This window comes from Giraffa tippelskirchi, chromosome 2 (assembly GCF_054371585.1).
Source record: "Giraffa tippelskirchi isolate mGirTip1 chromosome 2, T2T-mGirTip1v1.2.pri, whole genome shotgun sequence".
Taxonomy (NCBI): Eukaryota; Metazoa; Chordata; class Mammalia; order Artiodactyla; family Giraffidae; genus Giraffa; species Giraffa tippelskirchi.
The window spans coordinates 101,050,035-101,075,212 of NC_137276.1; the positions used below are offsets into that span (position 1 = coordinate 101,050,035).

The window sequence follows — 25,178 nt, forward strand, 5'->3', positions numbered from 1 at the left end:
ACTAGCCAATCTGATCACACGGGCCACAGCTTGTCTAACTCAATGAAACTAAGCCATGCCATGTGGGGCCACCCAAGACAGACAGGTCATGGTGGAGAGGTCTGACAGAATGTGGTCCACTGGAGAAGGGCACGGCAAACCACTTCAGTATTCTTGTCTTGAGAACCCCATGAACAGTATGAACAGTATAAGGATGGTAGTATCTCACATATAGCTCTTCCTGTGTCTCAGACCCTATTCTAAATGCTTTAAAAATAATGACTCATTTACACTTCAAAGGAATCCTAACATATTATTATTATCACTTCTTTTTACAGAAAATAAAACTGAGGCACAGAGGGGTTAAGTGCATGCCTCATGCTAAAAACTGAGCCTGGGCAGTAGAAGTCCAGAGTCCACACTCTTAACCTCTATGTCATGTTGCTTCTACTAGGAAGAAAAAGGGTAGTGAAGAGCATTTAGGCCTCTCACACAAAACATAAATTCAGACAGCTCTGCAACCTACTAAAACAATACTGGCATAATAGATATTTCTTTACATAGTATTAAATTTTACTGTGTAGGGTATTTTCAGCTGTTTTAAAAACTGAACTTGTTCAGTTGCTAAGTCATGTCTGACACTTTTGAGACCCCATGGGCTGTAGCCCACCAGGCGCCTCTGTCCATGGGATTTCCCAGGCAAGAATACTGGAGTGGGTTGCCACTTCCTTCTCCAGAGAATGTGACTCCTTATTTGTGTAAAATCTCTGGGCCCTTCTTCATTTCGCATTGTGATTGAGGCACAGTACAGAGTTTGTGTGATTATCTCCTTTGTTTCCTCTTTCTCCAAGTTCAGGTTCTACTGAAAACACCGAAGTGAGGTAATCCAGAGAAGTTGTAGACCAGTTTTCTTTTATTCTTTCCTGAGTTATTCTATCTGATGTAGGCCAGTTCTCATTAGTTTTCTGTTTGTTGTATAACGTAATTTCAGGGCTTTATTTCTGAGTTAGTTTATTCTTTTTGTTAAGAGACAACTGACAGGGACTTCCCTGGTGGTCCAGTGGTTAAGACTCCATGCTTGCCATGCAGAGGTCACAGGTTCGGTCCCTGGTTAGGGAATTGAGATCCCACATACCACACAGTGTGGCCAAAAAACAAGAGCAAGATAGCCAACAAAGTTAAGTGGCTGGTAGTTCTCTTACCTCTTTTAAGTCTTTATCAAATTGCCACCTTAGTGAGGCCTTTCCTGTCACCTCCTTCCTGCCCCACCACCTTTCCTATGCTCTTGGCCTGCTTTGTTCCCTTCTTAGCACTGTTAGCAAATCTAATAGAACGCACACTTACTGTTTGGTATTCTGGTTATTGCTTGTTTTCCCATCAGGATTTGAGCCCCATCAGGGAGGCATTTTTGTCTGTTTGTTCACTGCTGTAACCCCCATGCCTAGCTCAGCACCCGGCAAGTAGTAGGTGTTCTGTTTAAGTATGGGTGAGTAAGTTAATGAGCCATCCCTCCCTCCCTCCTTCCTTCCTTCTGAGGATTATTTTTTTTTTTTTATCATGGCAACATATACATAAAACTTACCATTTTAACCTGTCTTCTTTTTTAAAGTGTGCATTTCAGTGGCATTAAGCTCATTCACATTGTTGTGAAACCATTGTCACCATCTTACCTCCAGAACTTTTTCATCTTCTCAAACTGAAAAGCTGTGCCCTTAAAACACTAACTCCCCAACAACTGGGCAACAACCAGTTAACTGTAACTCTGGGCAACAACCATTCTATGTCTCTGTGAACTTGATTACTCTAGGTACCACATATAAGTGGAATGGTATATTTGTTCTTTTGTGTCTGGCTGATTTCACTTAACATAATGTCTTCAAGTTTCATCCATGTCATAGCATGTGACGATTTTCTTTCTTAATAATATTCCATTTTATGGATAAATCATGTTTTAAAATTGAGATATAACTAACATATACACTGTATGAATTAAAGTGTTGAGTTGATACATTTATATATTGCCTTATGAGTACCACTGCAGCTTTAGCTGATATCTTTACCATATCATACAACTATCACTTCTTTTTATCGTGGTGAGAATATTTGAAAACCAGGCTCTTAGCAATTCTGAAATATAAAATACTGTTTTGTGGACTGTAATCACTACGCTGTACATTAGATCTCCAGAATTCATTATTCTTCCAGTTTCAAGTTTATCTTTTTTCACATCTCCCCAATCCCTCAGCTCCTGGTAACTATCATATTTTTTCTTTTTTTAAATGTATTTATTTTAATTGGAGGCTAATTACTTTACAATATTGTGGCAGGATTTCCTTCTTTCTTACAGCTGAGTAGTATTCCAGTGTATACATACCACATTTTCTTTATCTGCTTATCTGTTGATGGGCACTTAGGTTGTTTCCATATCTTGGTTATTTTGAATAATGCTGCAATGAACATGGGAATGCAGATTTTTTTTTGATATTCTATTTTCATTTCCTTTGGCTAGATACCCCAAAGAGGGATTGCTGGATCCTACGGTTGTTGTATTTTTAATTTGAGGAATTTCTGTACTGTTTCCCATGTTGGGTGAACCAATTTACATTCCCACCAACAGTCTATTAGTGTTCCCTTTTCTCCACATTCTCCCCAACATTTGCTTTTTTTCCTGTTTTCTTGATGTTGGCATTCTAATAGGTGGCAGTGATCTCCATTTTAGGTTTTGATTCTCTGTGACTAGTGATATTGAACACCTTTTCATGTACTTGTTGGCTATTTGAATATTTTCTTTGGAAAAATGTCTATCCAATTCTTTGCTCATTTTGAAAATTGGATTACTTGTTTTTATTGTTGATGTTATTGAGGTTGTATGAGTTCTTTACATATTTTGGATATAAGCCCTGTATCCACTATATGTTGTTGTTGTTGTGCTGCGCTCAGTTGTGTCTGACTCTTTGCAACCCTATGGACTATATATAGCCCACCAGGCTCCACTGTCCATGCGATTTTCCTGGCAAGAATACTGGAGTGGGTTGCCAGTCCCTTTTCCAGGGGATCTCCTCGACCCAGGGATTGAACCCAGGTCTCCTGCATTGCAGGCAGATTCCTTCCCGTCTGAGCCACCATATGGTCTGCAAATATTTTCTCCCATTCAATAGGTTGCCTTTTTATTTTGTTTATTGTTTCTTTTTCTGTGTGGAAGCTTTTTAACTTGATGTAGTCACCTTTGATTTTTGCTTTTCTTGTTTGTGCTTTTGGTGTTGCATCTAAAAAATCATTGCCAAGGTCAATGTCAAGGAGATTTATCCTTATGGTTTCTACTAGGGGTCTTTAACATATGGGTAAAAACTTTGGTATTATGTTTAGGTCTTTAATCCACCTTTTAAAGTCCATTTTGAGTTAGTTTTTATGAGTGGTATAAGACAGGTCCAATTTCTTTTTTTTTTTGGCATGTTGTTATCCAGTTTTTCCAAGGCCATTTGTTGAAAAAACTATCCTTTCCCCATTGAGTGTTCTTGGCTTCCTTGTCAAATACTGACTGTATATGTAGGGTTCTTGATTCTGTTTCATTGATCTATGTGTTTTGTTTTTATGCCAGTACTAACTGTTTAAATTACTATAGCTTTGTAGTACAGTTATAAGTCAGGAAGTGTGATGCTTCTGGCTTTGTTCTTTCTCAGAATTGCTTTGGCTACTTGGAGACTTTTGTGAACCTGTGAACATTTAGATGCTCCATGTTTTTTAGCCTCCACATTTGAGACAGTGTAGTCTAGTGCACAGATTCCCAGAACTTCAGTTTGCAGGGCACTTAGTTGGATCAAAAAAAATTATGAAGTATTTATGTCATAACAGCTTAATAGCCATTTGAAAAGAAAAGCACATACGTTGAAAGAAAAATGTTTTAATTTTATTCTTTAATATTTTAATTAGTTAGTAATGGGATTTATGCACATAGGGATGGCAAACTTATCAGAATCAGATGGGAGACAAGAACCTTCAGTTCTGGTTCCACACTGATTTTTCATGTGGTACTTGCTTTTTATCACAAGTGTTGAAAAGCCAGCTTCACAAAGATACGCTATCATCAGAGGAAAGCAGGGTGCTGTAATGTGCACACTGTGAATTTGAGCTCTTAGTTCAGGTGGTATCTGACAGGGCACTGAGCCACCATATCCACTCCCTCCCCGCTACAGCTGCGCCCTGGGGAACTGTGGTGCAGTTTCAGAACCATGGATAGAGTGGCTGCTACTGCTACTGCTGCTAAGTCGCTTCAGTCGTGTCCGACTCTGTGCGACCCCATAGACGGCAGCCCACCAGGCTCCGCCGTCCCTGGGATTCTCCAGGCAAGAATACTGGAGTGGGTTGCCATTTCCTTCTCCAGTGCATGAAAGGGAAAAGTGAAAGTGAAGTCGCTCAGTCGTGTCCGACTCTTAGCGACCCCATGGACTGCAGCCTACCAGGCTCCTCCATCCATGGGATTTTCCAGGCAAGAGTACTGGAGTGGGGTGCCATTGCCTTCTCCAGATAGAGTGGCTGGATGCAAGCAAACACTTGGGCAAGGTTTCCCATCTACAAGAAAGAGAAAACAATAGTATCTACCTCATAGATTTTGTTTTGCTTTTTATGATGAAGAAATATCAAACCTACATAAAAGCGAACAGAACAAAACATACCCCATCACTAAGACCCCAAACCATTCAATTATGACCAACTCTGCCCCAGCCTTGCCCTGTATACTTCGCTCCTCATAACTGAGACATAAATCCTGAGTTTCATCTGTATTTTAACACCTCTTAGGCTTCTCATGAGAATTAAATGAATTAATAAACATGCTGTATTCAGCAGACTGCTGATCTTCCCAAAGTGTAGGGTATTGTTACCACTGTCATCTCAGCAACAGCAGCTCTACCACATGCAAGCACTCTGCTCCGCTCCTGGGATGTGTCATACAGGTAAAAAGCAGTTGTGCTTCCTGTGATACTCCCCAGTATAAAGGAATACCCATGATCACAGAGAACAGGGCTGTGGCAAGTGCACTCACCACCTTCCACATAGGATTTAGTAAATGTTTCTTTACAAGGAATTTCCTTGTCCCTGCCTTAGAGAATACATGGCATTCAAATGGCATCAGATGCCTTTTTATAGACACACAGAGCCACATAGAGTCTGGTCTGATTTCTTGGTTCTGGGTAGAAATCTTCTCTGAGTAAGAAAGAAGATTAAGTTCTTTTCTACCTCCTGGCACTTCAGATGCAGTGGGATTTTGCTAAACTAAGTATATCAGAATGCTGCTAATCTAGTATAGCACAATTTTGAAAGAACTAGGAAAAATCAGTTTAGGGAGAGGTCCCAGGTTCACATAACTGCCCCCATACACATTTGATTGTGAGGGGCACAGATGCTAATCTATCCAGCTGTTGAGGCACGAGGTGTGTAAATGGTTATGAAGACAAGAAACAATTGCTATTTTCTCTGAATGACACTCATAATTCTCCCTTCCCTCCTGGGGCTTGATTAAAATGTAATTTAAATTGTTCCCATCTTGGGGTCTCTGGGTCCACTATCCTGTACCCAGCCTAGTGAGCGAGGGGTAATGACAGGAACATGAAACACTCTGCTGACTTCAATGCTGCAGCAGCAAAATTCTCCACTTGGCTCTCCTGAATTTGTTGTGGAACCTAAGTGATTAACTGTGTTCAATAAAGCTGAACAAATTATTGATCTGCTGTTTGATTTACAGTCTGTTTGGTTTACTGATCTGAGAGAGGCCCTAACTAAAATTCTTCAGGTTTTACTTAGTGAAAGTCGCTCAGTCATGTCTGACTCTTTGCGACCTCATGGACTATACAGTCCATGGAATTCTCCAGATCAGAATACTGGAGTGGGTAGCCTTTCCCTTCTCCAGGGGATCCTCCCAACCCAGGGATCGAACCCAGGTCTCCCACATTGCAGGAGGATTCTTTACCAGCTGAGCCACCAGGGAAGCCAAAGAATACTGCAGTGGGTAGCCTATCCCTTCTCCAGCGGATCTTCCCAACCCAGGAATTGAACTGGGGTCTCGTGCATTGCAGGCAGATTCTTTACCAACTGAGCTATCAGGGAAGCCCAAAGCCACTCAGTCATGTCCAACTCTTTGCGACCCCATGGACTATACAGTCCAGGAATTCTCCAGGCCAGAATACTGGAGTGGGTAGCCTTTCCCGTCTCCAGGGGATCTTCCCAACCCAGGGATCGAAGCCAGGTCTCCCGCATTGCAGGTAGATTCTTTATCAGCTGAGCCACCAGGGAAGCCCAGGGAATAGTGGAGTGGTTTTACTTAGGCCAGGGGCAAAATATACAACTAAACCATCTGCAACCAGCATCCACTTCTTTGAGGCACTGAGCATACCTTAGACTGGGAAGTTGTTTTGGAATCTTATCAGCATACCCTCTCCCACAACATTCATTTTATTATAATTTGCCATCGATGTTACATCACAATTTCAATCTAGCTCCCCTCAAAGACAACCAAGAATCTCAAACAAAGGAGCAGATAAAGTCATTCTGAAAAATAGAGTGAATTGTCTATAAGTAACTCTATTAACCTCCATGCAACTTAAGAAGGTAGGAACTCAGAATAATCATATTTGTCAGTTTTTGTTCAGGGAGTAAATAACATGTGAAGTTCTGTATCACATCCTTTAATACTGTATGGTGCTTCATTCGAACAGTTTTTCCTGGGTTAACAAAATAATTGACAGAGGTCACTCATTCCTATAAATATACTCAGCCCTGATTTACTTCTAAAAAGGCTTTATAAACAAGGCTTTGTGAGAATTTTAATCCATATTCTTTGTCAGTGATCTGCTCATTATCTCCTGAAACCTCATTACATAAAACCGTATGGAGAGGTGAATTTTTAAAAATACCAAGAACCTTCTTGCCAACCATACTCTCAATACCTGTGTTAGCTAGGCAGGACTTTGAGGGACCTGAGCCTCTTACTTGTCCAGCCTTCCTGTCTACTCTGAAAGCAAAGAGGAACACAGGATTCATTAATAAAGCTGGAAAAATAAAGAATATAAATATTAATTAGATGAAAATATAAGAAAAAAGGATCAGAGAAGCAGATAACAGAATCTATATGAAGGAAGAATCAATCCTTTTTGTATTTGGTCTGCTTCCTGATTTCCTGATAAAAGCAGCTTTTCCAGTTACTAAGGCCATGGGGATGGAGCCACAAGACCTGCCTCTGCATTCACTGGTACCCAGGTATGCTCAGTGCCAAGGGCCAGAGGTTTCACTGCTGCTGTCCTATTGTAGCACTAGGCTGATCTAGGTTCAACATGTGGATCACATTTTGGAGTCGTTTTCAGGATTGTTAAAAAGTCAGGTGTGATACCGTCCCATTGGGGGGTGGAGCTTAATTTCCACCCATTTCCCATTTCTACTTAAAATGGGAAACTTAAATTTGAGTCTGCTTTAGTGGCCTTTTCAGATGGCTCAGCGGTAATGAATCTACCTGCAATGCAGGAGACATGGGTTTGATCTCTGGGTTGGGAAGATCCCCTGCAGGAGGAGGAAAGGGCAACCCACTCCAGTATTCTTGCCTGAAAAATCCCATGGACCAAAGAGCCAGTAAGGGTGGCAGAGTTGGAAATGACTGAAGTGACTTAGCATGCACATACACTGCTTTAGTGACTTGCTTGACCAGCAAAATGCAATTTAAGTGACTCCTGGCACCTCCAAGGCTAGGTCATGAGAAACTCTGCAGCTTCCGCTTGGCTGTCTTGAGACAGTCTCTCTGGCTGCCCCGAGCTCCCACACAAGAAAGCCAACTACCCAGAGACTGCTCTGCAGGTGAGGCCAGATGTGGGTGCTCCAGCTGACAGTCAGTGCAGCCATGCTCAGTCTTCCAGCTATACCTGCTAAGATATAAAGTTGTCTTGTAAAGTTGTCTGACAGCCTCCAGGCCAACCCACCCACCAGCTAAATACCATCAAGCTTTCTTAGTCAGTCAATGAACCATGCAGCCGAAGAATCACCTGGCTGAACCCTGTCCTCCACTTCATTGTAAACCATTAGGTATATTATAATAAAATGGTTGTAGTTTGAAGCTGTCAAGTCTCGGCGTAGTTTGTTACACAGCAGTGGATAACAGGAACACCAGGTACACTGCCTGGCTATACCACAGAATGACTGTCACTTTGAGAGCCACAGTCCAGAACCTGGGGTAGAATGGCTGATGTGCTGTTGAACCACTAGTAAGCTGGATCAGCCAAGGGCTCTCAGGGTTACAGCTGGTCTGGAGGAGACCACGGAGAGTTTTGTTGCTGGTTTTGATAAAAGGAAACCAAGACTGGTGAGGGGCATTAGGGAAAATATTTAAGAGGAATCTGGGTGTGTGGGGTTCTGCTTGAGGGTCATAAAAAATGGACTACTGCAATGATTTGGAGGAGGTATCAGGACAGAAAGAGATTCATAAAAATTATCTTAGTTCCCTATTTTTCACACTGAGTTTTTAAAAACATGGACTATCTTTTTAGAAAAGATTGGAAGGATGGCACCAGAGAAGAAAGGGTATAAAGTCACTTCTGTAGCCCTTCACTTGGAATAGCAACAGAAAAGTGAGCAAAAAGAAGATGCCACTTGGCTTTATGTGGGAATCTCATGCAACAACACCACCAAGCTGGTCACAGGATCAAGTGCTCATTCACTCTGGTTTGCTTGACACAGACCCAATTTAAGTCTGTTATTCTGGGGCAATTATTCAGAACATTTTCTTTCACTCTCAAAAGAGTTGGTGTTGGAAAATAAATTATTTGTTGTTCAGTATCTTAACTGTATCCAACTCTTTGCAACTCCGTGGACTGCAGCACGCCAGGCTTCCCTGTCCTTCACCACCTCCCAGAGTTTGCTCAAACTCATGTCCATTGAGTTGGTGATACCATCCCACCATCTCATCCTCTGTCACCCCCTTCTCCTGCCTTCAGATTTTCCCAGCATCAGGGTCTTTTCTAATGAGTCAGCTCTTTACATCAGGTGGCCAAAGTAGTGGAGATTCAGTTTCAGCACCAGTCCTTCTAATGAATATTCAGGTTTGATTTCCTTTAGGATTGACTGGTTTGATTTTGTTGCAGTCCAAGGGACTCTCAAGAGTCTTCTCCAACACTACAGTTCAAAAGCAACAATTCTTTAATCTGCAGCCTTCTTTATGGTCCAACTCTCACATCCATACATGACTACTGGAAAAATCATAGCTTTGACTATAGGGACCTTTGTCAGCAAAGTAATGCCTCTGCTTAAGGAAATGGCAACCCACTCCAGTATTCTTGCCTGGAGAATTCCATGGACAGAGAAGACTGGCAGATTATAGTCCATAGGATCACAAAGAGTCGGACACTACTGAGTGACTAACACCTTATCTAGGTTTGTCACAGCTTTTCTGCCAAGGAGCAAGCGTCTTTTAATTTCATGGTTGCAGTCACCATCTGCAGTGATTTTGGAGCCCAAGAAAATTAAGTCTGTCATAATAAATTATAATTTATGTACCTGCCCTATTTGCAAGAAAATAAAGTCTGTCACAATAAATTATAATTTATGTGCCTGCCCTATTTGTAGGGGCCTGTGTGGCTCAGTGGAATAGAGTTTTGAACACATTTCCCATCATCCCATTAAGATAACACAGAAGGACCTTATTGAAAGTTTGAGGGGTTCTGCTCTGGAGTAATGTTTGTCTTTGGATTTGATATTTCATATATCCACTCAACAAATATTTAATGAGAACCTATTGTACTGTATTCTTTCATAGTTGTGACCAGATACTTGGGGAATCAATGAATGTAGGAGTGAGTTATGATTAGAAATGCCTTGGAGGGGACACCACTGGTCAAGACAGCTTTGTAAATTTGTGTTTTGATGTATCTCCCTTTTGCCCCCTGCCTCAAGCACAGAGCAATGCCAGTTAGAACATAAAATTAGAAAACTAAAAAAACACAGCTGAACTAAAAAGCAAGATTAACATACTTGGGCCAGAATTGGAATAGAAAGGTAAAGCAGTGAAGACTGCTGAAGCCACAGGCTAGCAGGCAGGCAGTGATGGAATCTAGCTCTGGCAGGAAAAAGGGACTAATGGCATAGGATCTAGGGGTGGGAATCAGGCTCATAGCTTGAGGTTGGGGTTGAGGTAGGGCTCTTCTGCTTGTGAAAGTGAAAAAGCCAGTCATTTCTAGCTACTGCTTGGGGCTGCAGTTTTAGCAGGTGGAAAGTCCAAGGAGGAGGAAGATCAAAGTTATGATCTGATTGGGAACTGAACCAAGCCACTCACAGGTCTCTCCACATTAACCAACTCACTCTGGTGCAGGAGCTTCAACACACACTTCTCAAAACATATTTGTTACTTAAGACAGTTCTACCATCATAAAACCCATCTATTCCATTCCTGCATCATACCAGAAAAAACACAAAAATCCTAAATGAAGTAGTACCTTCCACTTTAAAAACAGAGAAAGAAATTGTAAAGCAAAGAATGTAAAAAATAAGAACATTTACCAATTAAAATGTTGGTAATTAAATATACATTCATCAAATTAAAAAACGTTAAAGCTTGGAATAACCTTAGACAGTGATACAGTGATTTAGTAATTAGTGAACTGGAAGATAAAACTGAGGCCTAAAGCCAGGTGGAGCACAAAAGACAAAATGAAATGTTCTTGCAAAAACCAGTAGAAAAAGAGGGTTGCAGGTCATTCTTGGCTTGAATAAGTCAGGGTTTTGGCATTAATCTGGGATGGTCTGAACAGCACAGGCAGCAATTCAGAAAGATAATGTGGGAAGAAGAGACAAAAACCATTTTTTGAAAGAGGTAAACTCAAAACGTTGGCCAGTCGCTAGGCAATGAACCAAGGGTGTCAGCAGCCACTGGAGCAGAAGGCGAAGGCACCTGCCCCATGAGAAGAGGGACAAGTAGAGCCATCATTGAGGGAAGGTGGCCATCTGAGTGAAGGGACAAGAAGAACCTGTAGTCACAATAGCCAAGACCTGGAAACAACCTAAATGTGCATCAGCAGATGACTGGATAAAAAAGATGTGGTGCATGTACAGTAATACAATGGAGTATTACTCAGCCATTAAAAAGCAAGAAATAATGCCTTCTGCAGCAACATGGATGAACCTAGAGATGATCACACACTAAGTGAAGTAAGTCATAGAAAGACAAATATCATATGATATCACTTGTGTGTGGAATCTAAAATATGACACAAATGAACGTATCTACAAACAAAAAGAGACTCACAAATATAGAGAACAGACTTGTGATTGCCAAGACAGGGGTGAGGGAAGGAAGGACAGGGAGGTTGGGATTAGCAGATGCAGTATATACAGGATGTATATGGTATATACAGGATGGAGAAACAACAAGGTCCTACTGTATAACCCAGGGAACTATATTTAACATCTTGTGATAAACTAGAACAGAAAAGAATATGAAAAAGAATATATATATATAACTAACAGAAGCAGAATATATTAAGAAGAGGTGGCAAGAATACACAAAAGAACTGTACAAAGAAGATCTTCACGACCCAGATAATCATGATGGTGTGATCACTCACCTAGAGCCAGGCTTCCTGGAATGTAAAGTCAAGTGGGCCTTAGAAAGCATCACTACGAACAAAGCTAGTGGAGGTGATGGAATTCCAGTTGAGCTATTTCAAATCCTAAAAGATGATGCTGTGAAAGTGCTACACTCAATATGTCAGCAAATTTGGAAAACTCAGCAGTGGCCACAGGACTGGAAAAGGTCGGTTTTCATTCCAATCCTTAAGAAAGGCAATGCCAAAGAATGCTCAAACTACCACACAATTGCACTCATCTCACACGCTAGTAAAGTAATGCTCAAAATTCTCCAAGCCAGGTTTCAGCAATATGTGAACCGTGAATTTCCAGCTGTGCAGGTTGGTTTTAGAAAAGGCAGAGGAACCAGAGATCAAATTGCCAACATCTGATAGATCATTGAAAAAGCAACAGAGTTCCAGAAAAATGTCTATTTCTGCTTTATTGACTATGCCAAAGCCTTTGACTGTGTGGATCACAATAAACTGTGGAAAATTCTGAGAGAGATGGGAATACCAGACCACCTGACCTGCCTCTTGAGAAACCTGTATGCAGGTCAGGAAGCAACAGTTAGAACTGGACATGAAACAACAGACTGGTTCCAAATAGGAAAAGGAGTACATCAAGGCTGTATATTGTCACCCTGCTTATTTAACTTATATGTAGAGTATATCATGAGAAACTCTGGGCTAGAAGAAGCACAAGCTGGAATTAAGATTGCCCAGAGAAATATAAATAACCTCAGATATGCAGATGACACCACCCTTATGGCAGAAAGTGAAGAATATCTAAAGAGTCTCTTGATGAAGGTGAAAGAGCAGAGTGAAAAAGTTGGCTTAAAGCTCAACATTCAGAAAACTAAGATCATGGCATCCGGTCCCATCACTTCATGACAGATAGATGGAGAAAAAGTGGCTGACTTTATTTCTTTGGGCTCCAAAATCACTGCAGATGGTGACTGAAGCCATGAAATTAAAAGATGCTGACTCCTTGGAAGGAAAGTTATGACCAACCTAGACAGCATATTAAAAAGCAGAGACATTACTTTGCCGACAAAGGTCCATCTAGTCAAGGCTATGGCTTTTCCAGTAGTCATGTATGGATGTGAGAGTTGGACTATAAAGAAAGCTGAGTGCTGAAGAATTGATGCTTTTGAACTGTGGTACTGGAGAAGACTCTTGAGAGTCCCTTGGACAGCAAGGAGATCCAACCAGTCCATCCTGAAGGAAATCAGTCCTGAATATTCATTGGAAGGACTGATGCTGAAGCTGAAACTCAATACTTTGGCCACCTGATGCAAAGAACTGACTCATTGGAAAAGACCCCGATGCTGGGAAAGATTGAAGGCAGGAGGAGAAGAGGACAACAGAGGATGAGATGGTTGGATGGCATCGCCGACTTGATGGAGATGAATTTGGGTGAACTCTGGAAGTTGGTGATGGACTGGGAGGCCTGGCATGCTGCAGTTCATGGGGTCACAAAGAGTCATACACGACTGAGCGACTGAACTGAACTGAACTAAGACACTCTTCTGTACAGCAGAAATTAAATACAGCATCGTAAATCAACTATACTTCAAATCAGTTTTTAAGAAGAGAAAGAAAGAACTTGCCTGAGAGTGGCAGCGGGCCAAGCTTGGCTGGCCCCCTGAACAAACAGCCTCTTCTGTGCCTGCACTGATAGAGCTCTGGGAAGGGGTAGGAGTCAGGAGAGCCACATGTGGCTGGGGGAGTGGGGCGGAGGGTGGAGGAAAGGCCTGACTCCTGAGTGGAGTGATTCTGACCCGCTGACAGAGACAGAGGCTGGGGCCCAAGGGACACATGAGCTCTGCAGGGGACTAGGTGCCTCCTCCTCTGGCTGCCTGGGAGCTGAGCACTACATAGGAGACGAGTCTGGGAGAGGCAGAAGCGGCTCTGGGGAAGACAAGGCCCTCCTCCAACCCTGAGCACCAGGCAACTCTACAGCCCCCCGGCCAGGAAGACTCTGTCAGAATGCTCTAGAGTCTTGCTGCTCAATACAGCAGCCCCCAGGCCCAAGTGGCTAGTCCACATCTGATACTTGGAGACACCGCACAGGTCTTTTCTCCCACGTTTCTCAATGTGGAGAGGCCACTGCTGAGTTTTCTGGGTACCTGACAGGCACCAGATACCTGGCACATGGATTATAATTTTTGAAAACACGGAAAGCAACACCAGATACCGCCACATTTGAGCTTTCTTTGAAATTCCCAAAGTTGCATTAAGGACATGCAGTATCTTACTGCCATTGTTATAAACAAAAGTTATCAGCATATGGTACTATAACTGCTGAAGGTGTAAGAAATTAAGCATCATCTGGATTGACCATATGACAGAACCTGAAAGGCTTTTGGAAAAGTTCCCCAATTTTGGCTTATTTGTCTCATTTTCAAAAAGCAGAGTAAAGAGTAAAGTACTGATTATGTGAGTGTCTGGTTGTCCAGATTATGAAGAAATTCAATGGTACTCTTCTATAATTAAATTGTAAGGAGTTAATTGTAATTAAATGTCACCATGTTTGGAAAAAGCTGTCACTTCTTGGAATTAGCTCTGAAATAACAGAGCAATCAAAACCTGAAATGCAGATCTTTTCAGGTGGTTCTTGTCCAGGTTGGGATACACGGCCTTTTTATTTCCTGCTACATCTGTTGTGTTCTTTTCCTTCACAGTGACAGGTCAGAAACTTTATGACATCTCCACATATAGGATGCTGGGTTATTAATCTGAGAACAAGTACATTTTTCCCACATTTTATTTATTTTCTTATACCAGAGGTAAATACAAACTGAAGAAATAGTTGAAAGTATTAGTCACTCAGTTGTGTCCAACTCTTTGCGACCCCATGGACTATAGCCCACCAGGCTACATGGAATTCTCCAGGCAGGAATACTGGAGTGGGTAGCCATTCCTTTCTCCAGAGGATCTTCCCAACCCAGGGATCAGTCATGTATTGATCACCTAACTCTTTACAAAAATTCCATTTAACATTTTTTTAAAATGTCATAAGTCATATGATTTTATGTGTCTAATGTTTAAAATGTAAGTAATGCAGATAAGCAAACATTCCCATTACTCTCCTTCCCCCATCTACTCTGTTGACCCCAGAAACTGCCGTGACCTATTAATATGTCCTTCCTGAGCAAACTCACCTGTGTACACATGTCTACACTGCCCTTGAAATAATCGTTTAAGTTAACTTTTCCATAAATAATACGTTTTTCCCATTTCACCAAATCTTTTGAAAAATGTTTGATGCTAATACCAATAAACCTTGCTCCTTTTCACTGCTGTACTCTATTCCCTGGAATAGCAGTGCCCTATTTTATTAAGCCACTCCTCCCTCTATGGGAGTTTAGGTTTGTCCCACTTTTCACTGTTACAAACACTGCTGCAAATGAATTTCACCCTTTATAAAAAACCTGAATGGAGCTGGGGACAGGAAACACATACTTAACGTCACACCAGTAGAGAAAGAGAAATGAAATAATGATTGGAAAATGGAAATGCACAACATGACAAGGGTGTGTGATTTTAATCAGTGCCAGGAGAGCCTTCTTTGATACTATCTGAAGACTTCTTGGTGACCCAATTCATCAGTGAATCAGGGAATTGAAATGTGGAGTCAAAGAAAGTTTTCAAAGCATGCCAGATTCAAATAGTTCATGCAAAGAGGTAAGCAACAACATGACTGTGTTAAGATCCTGAATCTCTGGACTCCAGCAGGGAGCCCTGTTTTGCCTAAAATGGCAGTGAAACTGGAGAGAAAACCTTCTAAATCTCCATGGAATCTCTTCTGATTCTTACTGGCATCATTATCCTCTTATCTCAAAGAAAATAAGCAAACTGGGTTTGGCAGGGAGGTCCATGGCCAGGAAAAGTGCACTAAAGCCCAGGGTGACAGTGGTCTAAGAATCCTCTTTTCCTTCTATATAGTTTCTTTGGATAAGCCATTATGTGTAAAAGTACTCAGACTATTATACACAGTGAAGTAAGTCAGAAAGAAAAACACCAACACAATATATTAACGCATACATATGCAATTTAGAAAGATGGTAACGATGACCCTATACGTGAGACAGCAAAAGAGGCACAGATATAAAGAATAGACTTTTGGACTCTGTGGGAGAAGGCGAGGGTGGGATGATTTGAGAGAATAGCATTGAAACATGTATATTACCATATGTGAAACAGATCGCCAGTCCAGGTTCGATGCATAAGACAAGGTGCTCAGGGCTGGAGCACTGGGATGACCCTGAGGGATGGGATGGGGAGGGAGGTGGGAGGGGGTTTAGGATGGTGAACACATGTACATGCATGGCTGATTCATGTCAACGTAAGGCAAAACCACTACAATATTGTAAAGTAATTAGCCTCCAATTAAATAAATCAATTAAAAAATAAAAAAATAAAGTACTCAGCCCCCAAATCCCAATTCCACTACTGGAAGGAACTACAGAGACGATCAAATTCATCCTCCTATTTGGTAGAGAATGTAACCAAAGCCCAAGAAGAGAAGGTGACTTGGACCTCATCACAGAGCTGGTTAGTGGCAGAGCCTGGGCCATGAGCAGAGTTACCCTGAACTAGCCTTCTGCTGCTCGCCACAGTATCCCTCCATCACACCCAGAGTGCCAACAGCTCCCGAGCTTCTGTCTGGAAGTGCCACCTCTGTTTGTCACTTTCTTAGCCACGTGACACACATTTTTTGCTTGTTTGTTTTTTTGTTTGTTTAAACTTAGCTGTCCTTGGTATAGAGCACAGAGAAAGAGGCTCAGTTAGCCGTGGTTGTTTCCAACTATCTACGGTGTCTACCACAAGGTTCATTTTTATCTGATGCTATGCTTCTGCATACCTTTGAGGCACAGCTATCTGGCAGAACCTTTTCCACACACACACCTTTCCTAAAGCAGAATTCAATTTCCCCATCAAAACCAACTTTGCAAACTTTAGTGCAATGAAGAGGCTCTGGCTCTCATTTCCTGCCCTGCCTCAGTCTGACTTATTTAAATATGTGACTTCTCTGACCCCTCCTCTTCTTTTGTCCTGACAGGTTAAGCCTTATTTACTGATTTCATTCAGGGCTCTATTTTTTTTGATGTGACTCTGGTAGATTACAAAAATGACTGCCATTCTTCCCTTCACATTGTCTGCACCCCCTTGTATGTGACTCTAAAGTTCTTCCCATCAGGAGGTAAAGTTTACATCCCCATCTCTTTAATCTAGGATGCAGTGTGACTTGCTTTGGCCTACAGAATGAGGTGGAAGTGACAGTATGCCAGATATGAGGGTGGACTTCAATAAGTCTTGTATATTTCTGTCTCTTCTCTTAGACACCTGCTCAGTATCCATGTGAACAAGCCAGAGCTAGCCTGCAGGAGCAAATGAGACCATGTGAAGCAGAGATGAACAGTTCCAAATGAGGCTGTCCCAGATCAGCCAGCCTCCCTCAACCCACTTGGCAGCTGAGCACAAAGGCATGAGTGAGTCCAGCCCAAACTAGAACCAACCAGCCCACACAGATAACTGTTAGGATTATAGGCTAAATAAATGATAGTTGTTTAAAGCCACTAAGTTTTTTGGGGGGGAAGGGTTGTTATTATGCAGCAAAAGCCAACTGATAAAGATTCCTTTATTACTGTCTACAGGAATGTTTATTAAATTGGGCCTCTCAGAGCAAAGACACTTTTTGCACTTAGTTCTGTACAGTACCTCAATGAGTAACTTAATAGAAATTTAGAACAAAAATTGTTTTCTTGAAGAGAATAGGGAAATGGGAAAGACTGATGAAAATGTGATTCCCACTTTCCTCCTACATTCATCCCACCCCACTTTTTACAGCCTGTGATTAAGGAAATAAATAGAAATCCACAGGATACAGGGCATGTCATTAATCAATACTATGGTAGTAAGACAAGCAGCAGAAAATTCTCTCCTTACAAAAGATTTTCTCCTTACCAAAGAATAGACTAGGAAAATTGTCTAGGGACAGGGTGAAAACCATGTAATTTTTCAAACATCTTGGCTGCTGTGACTTCTGCTGTACCATTTCTTTGCACTGTCCTAGGGTTTTACCTTTAAGCTCATCTCAGTTCCTTCCAAAAGGCAGGAACTTTTGCCTCTGCTCCAGGCTCTCTAGTAAGGAGGGATGGGGAGTATACCATCTGACTCACACCTGACTGCTATGACTGTGCTGTTTCAAGTCCTTCTTGGGGGCTTACATGGGCTTCCCTGGTAGTTCAGTCGTAAAGAATCTGCTTGCCAATGCAGAGACATGGGTTTGATCCCTGGGTCAGGAAGATCCCCTGGAGTAGAAAATGGCAACCCCATTCCAGTATTCTTCTCTGGGAAATCCCATGCATAGAGGGGCCTGGTTGGTTACAGTCCATGGGATCGCAAAAGAGTTGGACATGACTTAGTGACTAAATAGCAGCAGCAGTGGGCCCTACATTAACTTTTGGAAGCTCCACTCATGCCACATTTAACGTGTTAAAATGTACCAACATCCTACAATTGAATATAATTTGTACAGAACCCTCGGGGTCAACTTGCACTTGACTAGTTAATATTAGGTATGATATTCCCCTAATTACACATTTTAATGTTTACTTTCTAGTTTTCTTTCTGTATTTTGACTTCTTTCTCCATTTTTGATCTTCAGGTCTGAAACATTTTCATAGTCTCTTAAAAAACTCACAGGTTCTGGGCTCTGTGCATATAGGTGCCTAACAGGAAAGTCACCCTGGCCTAGTCAATCAACCAATAGCTATTTCTTGAGCACCTAATACTTATAAAGCATTGTACTGAGGTCTTCATCAAACTCAATCACTGGGCAGCCATTTGCCACATCCAGCTACTGAGCTAAGTGCTGAGAACCAGGATAGAGGCCCTTCAGTTTCTGCCGTCAAGGGCTCTGAGTTAGCCAGGCCTAGGCTCAAAGTAAAGCAGGTGAAAAGAACTGTGGACTTAGGATCTACATCTGGGGTCTTTTCTTTCCTCTACTGTAAGGGTGAACAGAGTTCATTTGGGTCAACATCACTGAGAAGTAGAATATTGCTTACTATATTCAGTGTCAACTACAAATCGGCAATTGCCATTGACTCTTGCCATCTACCTCTACAAGGATTAAATCATGTGCTGCTGCAGCTGCTCATCTTCAACAGCCCCTGAAAGGACTTCAGGGTGGACAGCAGAAATGAGGCACTCCGTGATCAGGGAAAAACTGGCAAGACAGGTCTTCAGATAGTTAGATATTCTCAGTAGCTGATTTTATGAGCCCAATTCTTGTATCTCCTCATATCTAGAAAAGCACTAAAGTTCTTGGTGGTGACAACTGTTCCTCAAGACTAGCAGAAATCTTCTGCAAAAAAAAATATGTGCTTGACTCGACCTCTTTGGAGCAGTTTCTCAGAGCTATCTGAGGTGCTGTCTCCCAGGCTATAGCCCTCATTCTACCCCAAATAAAATCTGACTCACAACTCTCACATGTTGTGCAATTTTTTAAAAGTTGCTATCAGTAAACAAAGGATGTCACAGTCATTAGCGATTGCAGCTGCCCAGTGGTAAACCCTGAGGAAACTCAGTATGTGAAAACACAGGATACTGGCCCCACGTAGCTGAAGTACATATCAAAGGAATAATTGCAGTGAGCTCAGACTCTTGCATCTTCCCATACATGGAAAAGCACTAAATTCCTTAAGATATATGGTCTTCTTTTATTAACAGTAATCTTTTGTTCTTTTTGCTGCAAAATGCCTATATATCCTAGCTCTCCCCTCAACTCCTTGTGGCAGTTCTCTCAGGTGCTTGAGGTGCTGCCTCCTGGGTTGAAGACCTAAGAATATCTGCCAGATAAAACATAACACTCAGCTTTCAGGCTGTGCAGTTGTTTTCAACACCACCTTCCACCTCTGTCAGCAAAAGGAGACTTGACAGATAGTCCTGATTACTACCTGCAGCTGACTTTGGGCTAAACCCTTACAGTCCTTCCCTCAAAAAGCCAGACAGTCTCATAAGGAACACAGCCGTCTCCAGAACAAAGGCCGGACCTGGAAGTAACAGGTCCCTCAGAGCTGACTTTGGGGGTCATGGTAGGGGTGGCACAGAGGGCTGGCTTAGCCCTGTGTTGAGGCAAAAGCTCTATCAGGGTTCTCCGTGTGCTTTTAGTGTTCACCAGAGACTATGCTGGTTTCCCAGGCCCTTGAATGACACACTCTACAGCCTCAATAGGAAAACACTGAAAATCAAGTAGGTCTCAGGTTCCAGCAAACAGGGACCCTGTTTTTAAGGTCCTGATTTTAAGATCTCTCAGACCTCTTTAAAGGCACTATTAATACTATAAGAATCAACCCAAGGGTGATGTTTTAGCTCAGCTTCTCAACTTTCCTGTGCATTCGAGTGCCCTGGGAATGGAGTTAAAATGTAAATCTGATGCAGTAGGGCTGGGGTGGGGCCCAGGAGTCTGCTTTTGTCTCCCCATGAAATCAATGCTTAACTGCACTTTGAGCAAGGCTTTATATCATACAGCCCTCCACAGACTTTATCTCTTTTATTAATTCATCAGCTCTGAAGCCTTAGCATCTACATCTCACAAATAAAGTCATGGACTCAGAGTGGCTTGCCTGGAACACCCCCCTCCACACCCATCCCCACCCCACCCCCCGCCCCCCGCCACTAGAGAACAGCAGAGTGAGTTCTAATCTGTCTTCTGGCTTCTAGCTCAGCATCATTGCTATTCACCCATGGCCCCAGACAGTTCTTTTCACTTTTACCTCCCATGTCTTGTGAGGTCATTTGTCTCAAGGTAAAAAGTCCAGAGTTAATTTCATCCTTTCAAACTTTTGAGCTGATTTCACTTCTCATGCTGTGTGGCAGCTAGAAAAGGAATGACTTCCAAAAGCGGACTAGAAAGGGCTTGCAGTGGTTATGCCTGGAGTGATTACACCTGCCAAGAAACCAGTCATGCTTGGAAGCACTGCCTGGAGCAGTTAAGCCAATAGGATTTCCATCAGGGCTTGCAGTTAGAGGTTTCCAGAGGCGCAGAGCCTGAGCTTCAGGCCCACAGACTTGGCAACAGACTTGTTGCTTTCTGTGCCTGAAAATAAAAAAAAAAACTGGAGCCAGCCAGCCATGGTCTTTCTGTGGAAACAAAGACACATTTAATTTGGGGAAGGTACCTATTACATGCCAGATGCTGAGCCAGGTTCTTTGTAAACGTCACTTCCAGTCCTAACAGCAAGGCTGTGAGGTAAGTTGCCACATCCCATTTTTACAGGGTAGGAAACTGAGGCTCGCAAGGTTAAACAGCTAGGGCCCTGTAGCCCATGGACACCATGGCTGAGTATGTCTGATGTGCAGGCTCTTACCACCACACCAGACTACCTCTGAAATGGAGAGTCAGTGAAGTTCAAGGGCAAGAGACTGAACCTGCTCTAACTCCAGCGGCTCCTGGCTCAGTGGAGGCCGGATCCTCGCCCTTCCCATGGTTATCTTCTTGGAACATCTGTATCTAGGTTTTGCCAGGCTGCCATCCTTTTCTTGTTTTTTTTTTTTTTAATAAATTTATTTATTTTAGTTGGGGGTAATTACTTTACAATATTATAGTGGTTTTTGCCATACATTGACATGAATCAGCCATGGGTTTACATGTGTTCCCCTTCCTGAACCCCCCTCCCACCTCCCTCCCCATCCCATCCCTCTGGGTCATCCCATTGCCCCAGCCCTGAGCATTTGTCTCATGAATCGAACCTGGAATGGTGTTCTGTTTCACAAAGGATAATATACATGTTTCAATGCTATTCTCTCAGAACATCCCCCCCTCACCTTCTCCCTCAGAGTCCATAAGACTGTTCTATGCATCTGTGTCTCTTATTCTGTCTCGCATATAGGGTTATCGTTACCATCTTTCAAATTCCATATATATGCATTAGTATACTGTATTGGTGTTTTTCTTTCTGGCTTACTTCACTCTGTATAATGGGCTCCAGTTTCATCCATCTCAATAGAACTGATTCAAATGTATTCTTTTTAATGGCTGAGTAATATTCCATTGTGTATATGTACCACAGCTTCCTTATCCATTCATCTGCTGATGGACATCTAGGTTGCTTCCATGTCCTGGCTATTGTAAACAGTACTGTGATGAACATTGGGCTACATGCGTCTCTTTCAATTCTGGTTTCCTCAGTGTGTATGCCCAGCAGTGGGATTGCTGGGTCATATGGCAGTTCTATTCCCAGTTTTTTAAGGAATCTCCACACTGTTCTCCATAGTGGCTGTACTAGTTTGCATTCCCACCAACAGTGTAAGAGGTTAAAAAAATTGTTACTAAAAGTTATAAAGACTGGTACAACAAACCTCTGTATTCTTCTCATAGATTCACCAATAATGAATATATATATATATTCCTAAATCTTTTTTTATTGGAGGATAATTACTTTACAATGTTGTGTTGGTCTCTGCCATACAACAATGTGAATCAGGTATAAGCATACATGTTTCCCCTCCCTCTTGAGCCTCCCTCCCATCCCACACCTCTAGGTTGTGACAGAGCACTGGTTTGAGCTCCCTGTGTCATACAGCAAATTCTCATTGGCTATTTAGTTTATACACGGTAATATACATGTTTCAGTGCTACTCTTTCAATTTGTCCCATCCTCTCCTTTGCCCACTGTGTCTACAGGTCTGTTCTCTATGTCTGTGTCTCCACTGCTGCCCTGCAAATATGTTCATCAGTGCCATCTTTCTAGATTCCCTGTATACGCGTTATTATACAATAATTGTTTTTCTCTTTCTGACTTACTTCACTCTATATAATAGGCTCTAGGTTCATCCACCTCATTAGAACAGACTCAAATGTGTTCCTTTTTATGGCTGAGTGCTGACTCAATTGAAAAGACCCTGATGCTGGGAAAGACTGAAGGCGGGAGGAGAAGGGGACGACAGAGGATGAGATGGTTGGATGGCATCACGGACTCAATGGACATGAGTTTGAGTAAACTCCAGGAATTGGTGATGGACAGGGAGGCCTGGCATGCTGCAGTCCACGTGGTCACAAAGAGTTGGAAATGACTGAGCAACTGAACTGAACTGAACTGAATATTCCACTGTATATATGTACCACTTCTTTATCCATTCATCTGTCTATGGACATCTAGGTTGCTTCCATGTCCTAGCTATTATAAATAGTGCTGCAATGAACACTGAAGTACATGTCTTCTTCAATTATGGTTTCCTCAGGGTATATGCCCCGGAGAAGGCAATGGCAACCCACTCCAGTACTCTTGCCTGGAAAATCCCATGGATGGAGGAGCCTGGTAGGCTGCAGTCCATGGGGTCACGAAGAGTTGGACACGACTGAGCGGCTTCACTTTCACTTTTCACTTTCATGCATTGGAGAAGGAAATGGCAACCCACTCCAGTGTTCTTCCCTGGAGAATCCCGGGGATGGTGGAGCCTGGTGGGCTGCCGTCTATGGGGTCGCACAGAGTTGGACACGACTGAAGCAACTTAGCAGCAGCAGCAGCAGGGTATATGCCCAGTAGTGGGATTTTGGGGTCATATGGTAATTTTATTCCTAGCTTTTTAAGGAATCTCCACACTATTCTCCACAGTCAAAGCCCACTTTTGATGCAACTTCAAGCCTCTCCATCCCTGGACCTGGGTGAGCCAGGTGATTCTTACAGTAGCACTTCCTCTTAGCACCTCTTAATTTCGGAGGCATTTAGAGAGGGAGTTACGCTCTCAACAAATGCCCACCACTATCCACTGCACCCCTCATTTAAAAAACAGAGATTGTTCCTAATTCACTCTCCTTGGCTTTCTTTCTGGAATCCTTAGTGGAGATTAAGAAGCTCCTAAATCAGGGGCTGTATGATTGCCTTGTGGCTTATGACTTCACAAGGTTCTTAAGGATGCTAAAACAGTCAATTATAATGAAGAATGTATTAATTCTTATGAGTTAAGACTGTCAGATTTAAAAAAAAGAAGTCAGTGAACTATAGCCCAATGGTCAAACCTGAAACACTGCCTCTTTTTTTATGGCCCATGAATGAAGACTGACTTTTATATTTTCAAATGGTTGAAAAAAGTTTTAAGAAGATAATGTTTCATGATGCATGAATATTACATAGAATTCAAAATTTAGCATCCATAAATAAAGATTTATTAGAACATTTAAAAAAAGAAAGTCAGATTAGCTTTTGGCTCAAAGTTCCCTCACAATGACCTTTGCCATGATGACTGCAAAGGCCACATTAGTAACTGCATTCTTTGTCATTCTGGAGTTTTTGAATTTTGGAATTTAAAAACCAGGTTTCTAATCTCCTTAACCATCTAGACTGCTTCACATGTTTTGTCTGAGAAAATATGATGCAAGATGAAAAAGACTTATACTGCTTTAGCTGGCCAGTGAGAAGTAGCAGGCTATTTCTGAAGTAGCTCTTAACCTGTCAGAGTCAGTACATAAAAATACATCTGGTCAGGTAAATTTGAATTCTAAATAAATTTTATCTGAAATTCAAATATTGTATAGCACGTAGTTATATTAAAAAGTTATTTGATGTTTATCTGAAATTTAAATTTAACTGAGTGTCCTGTATTTTCTCTGGCAATCCTAAATCTATGCCTCTAGGATTACCTTTTACATTTGCTGGAGACAGTTATCACTACTCAGATTCAAAATAAGGGAGGAAAAAGAGAGGATATACATATATGTATAAATGATTCATGTTGCTATATAGCAGAGACTAACCCAACATTATAAATCAACTATACTCCAATAAAAAAATTAAAAATACAAAAAAATAATGGAGAAGACTCAACCATTATACCATGTCTGTGGCTAGCAAATGGACAATAGCATTGTCATATTAATTCTGGGCTGAGTTTTGATAAATGAAACAACTAGGTAAATATTGAAGCTAAGCACACGCAGTTTTCACGGTACAGATCCATATCCTTGTCTCTGGCCATACCACCCAGAAACATGCCTGATCTCATCAGATCCACATCCTTTATCTGTAATTTCGAAAGATAAAACACTCTGAAAATCGAAAACTTTTATTTAACTCACTTGCCACCAATATTCAACCAACAAGATACTAATTATTATCTTATCTTACTTAGTGTGAGTTGTCATTCTTTGTGCTACAGAAATATTTATTTGTTTGATCACTGAGTGCTGCTCCAGACCCCCTAGGAGTATCACATAACATATGATAAATGCTGTACTACATAGTAGTATGAAAAATTCTGAGTCCTGTGTCTGACATCAATGGGTTCAAATAAAAATCTGTGGCATATTTAAAAATGAATAGCCAGAAGGTTAGAACTGCATTGTCCATTATGGTAGTCATTAGCCATGTGGTTACACTGAACATTTGATGTGTGTCTAGTCTGAACTGAGACACACGGTTAATGTAAAATACATACTGAGTTTCAAAAACCTAGTAGGGAAAAGAAAATGAAATATATGATCACATGTTGAAATAACATTATTTTGGATATATTAGGTTATACAAAATATATTATGAAAATTAATTTTGCTAACTTTTCTATTTTTTAATGTTCAGTTCAGTTCAGTCAGTCATA

General features: G+C 41.7%; 1 protein-coding gene across 8 annotated transcripts in view; it reads right to left on the reverse strand.

Moving 5' to 3' along the window:
* The window catches only part of TMEM108 (transmembrane protein 108), a 417,720-nt gene that overhangs the window by 112,596 nt on the left and 279,946 nt on the right, over nt 1–25,178 (reverse strand). The gene's annotated exons all lie outside the window — the stretch shown is intronic.